Genomic DNA, 3,138 nt, shown 5'->3' with positions numbered 1-3,138 from the left:
AAGGAACAAGAAAAACAAGGGCATGAGCTACAGGAGCTGAAGCGACAGAAGCTCTTCCTTCAGGGACCAGACACCCCACAGACTGAAGGAGCATCCATCTCCCAAAATAAAGCTTGTTGAGTCATAATCTTAAATCTGTGATCACTTTTATTATTAGAAATCTATCTTAAGAACATGAGTATTAGTAATTAGGGTCCTTATTTTTATTTTTATTTTTTATCTCCAAGTAAGCTATAATTTGTTCCTCTAATCATCACTAAACATGAATAAAATAGTAGATTCTCTTTAGAGTAAGGAGGCAATTATTTCAAGTTTTTAATAAGAAAAATTCTAATTATTTTTTATGTGGTGGCAACACTTTTTGTCTTCTGAATGAATTCTTGAACAGTGCACATTTTTTGATAGTGAAGTTTATGAATGTTAAAATTTTTAGCTCTTGAAAGAATGATGAACAAAGGAAAATGTTATTGATAATCTGAAAAATCATGAAATTGATTCTTGAAGCAAGAAAAAGCAGAAAAAAAATTTTGCGAAAAAGAAAAAGAAAGAAAAAGAAAAAGCAAGCAGAAAAAGCCAATAGCCCTTAAACCTAAAAGGCAAGGGTAAAAAGGATCCAAGGATTTGAGCATTAATGGATAGGAGGGCCCAAAGGAATAAAATCCTGGCCTAAGCGGCAAAATCAAGCTGTCCCTAACCATGTGCTTGTGGCATGAAGGTCCAAGTGAAAAGCTTGAGACTGAGTGGTTAAAGTCGTGATCCAAAGCAAAAAGAGTGTGCTTAAGAACTCTGGACACCTCTAACTGGGGACTTTAGCAAAGCTGAGTCACAATCTGAAAAGGTTCACCCAGTCATGTGTCTGTGGCATTTATATATCCAGTGGTAATACTGGAAAACAAAGTGCTTAGGGTCACGGCCAAGACTCATAAAGTAACTGTGTTCAAGAATCAACATACTGAACTAGGAGAATCAATGACACTATCTAAAATTCTGAGTTCCTATGGATGCCAATCATTCTGAGCTTCAAAGGATAAATTGAGATGCCAAAACTGTTCAGGAGCAAAAAGCTACTAGCCCCGCTCATCTAATTAGAATCTGAGCTTCACTTAAAATTCTGAGATGTATTACCTCTTGATCTTCTATTTATCATATTTTATTTATCTAGTTGCTTGAGGACAAGCAAAAGTTTAAGTTAGGTGTTGTGATGACCAGATATTTTATACGCATTTTGGGGGTATTTTCATATAGTTTTTAGTAGGATCTAGCTACTTTTTAGTATATTTTTATTAGTTTTTATGCAAAAACCACATTTTTGGACTTTACTATGAGTCTGTGTGTTTTTCTATGACAAAGGACTGCAGATGCTATTGGATTCTGACCTCCCTGCACTCAAAATGGATTTTCTGGAGCTACAGATGCCCAATTGATGCGCTCTCAATTGAGTTGGAAAGTAGACATCCTAGGCTTTCCAGAAATATATAATAGTTTATACTTTGCCCGAGTTTTGATGATGCAAAATTGCGTTTAACACCAACTTTCTACCCTATTCTGGCGTTAAATGCCAAAACTGGGCTACAAGCTGGAGTTAAACGCCCAAACTGGCACAAAAGCTAGAGTTAAACGCCAGGAATAGCCTATGCACATGAAAACTTCATTGCTCAGCCCAAACACACACCAAGTGGGCCCTAGAAGTGGATTTCTGTACTATCTATCTTAGCTTACTCATTTTTTGTAAACTTAGGTTACTAGTTGAGTATAAAAACTACTTTTAGAGATTCATTCAGCACCTCATGAAATTTTACATCTGAATTTGTATCTTCTATGGCATGAGTCTCTAAACCCCATGGTTGGGGGTGAGGAGCTCTGCTATGTGTCGATGAATTAATGCAATTATTTCTGTTTTCTATTCAATCACTAGGGGTGGCAACGGGGCGGGTAGGGGTGGGTTTTTGCTCTACCCGATCCCACGCTCTTATAATTATTAAAATCCAATAAATAAAATTAAATTTCAAAATTTATATAACCATCATCACATACATAACATAAATTAAAGTAAAAATTTAAATATGATACAATATTATTAATCATTTACTAATTATTTTACATATATTATGCATATTATATATTAAAATTATATATATTATATATATAGCGGGGCGGGTATTATCTAAACCCGACCCTGTCCCGCCCCTCCCAAGAACCCGACCCGCTAAAAACCCGCCCCGAGCGGGTAGGGGCGGGGTGGATACCTGCGGGTTTGGGTAGTATTGCCATCCCTATCAATCACGCTTGTTTCTATTCTAAGATATTCATTCGCACTTCAACATGATGAATGTGATGATCCGTGACACTCATCACCATTCTTAGCCTATGAACATGTGCCTGACAACCACTTCCGTTCTACCTTAGATTGAATGTATATCTCTTGGGTTCTTGGTTCACGAGTTTGACTGCCTCTCCTGACAACAGAGCATTCAAATCCGTGAGATCAGAGTCTTCGTGGTATAAGCTAGAATCAATTGGCAGCATTCCTGAGATTCGAAAAGTCTAAACCTTGTCTGTGGTATTTCGATTAGGATCTGGGAAGGGATGACAATGACGAGCTTCAAACTCATGAATGCTGGCCGCAGTGACAGTGTGCAAAAGGATCAATGGATCCTATTCCAATATTAGTGAGAACCAACAGATGATTAGCCATGTACATGGACCCTTTTCACTGAGAGGACGGCTAGTAGCCATTGACAATGGTGATCCACCAACATACAGCTTGTCATAGAAGGAGACCTGCCTGCGTGAAGAAGAAGACAGTAGGAAAGCAGAAATTCAGAAGATAGAGATGCCAAAACCTCAACCTGTTCTCCATTGCTACATAACAAGTATCATTTAATTCATGCTCTCTTACTTTTCACAATTAAAACTAAGAACCACTATTGATATCCTGACTAAGAATAATAAGATAACCATAGCTTGCTTCAAACCAAAAATCTCCGTGGGATTGACCCTTACTCACGTAAGGTATTACTTGGATGACCCAGTGCACTTGCTGGTTAGTTGTGCGGAATTGCAAAATTGTGATTGTAATTTTTGTGCACCAGTAAATGACTGAAACTTAAAGTGCAAGAAATGTAAATTGCTGAATCT

This window comes from Arachis duranensis, chromosome 4 (genome assembly GCF_000817695.3).
Source record: "Arachis duranensis cultivar V14167 chromosome 4, aradu.V14167.gnm2.J7QH, whole genome shotgun sequence".
NCBI lineage: Eukaryota > Viridiplantae > Streptophyta > Magnoliopsida > Fabales > Fabaceae > Arachis > Arachis duranensis.
Note: the sequence above shows the minus strand (reverse complement) of the source record.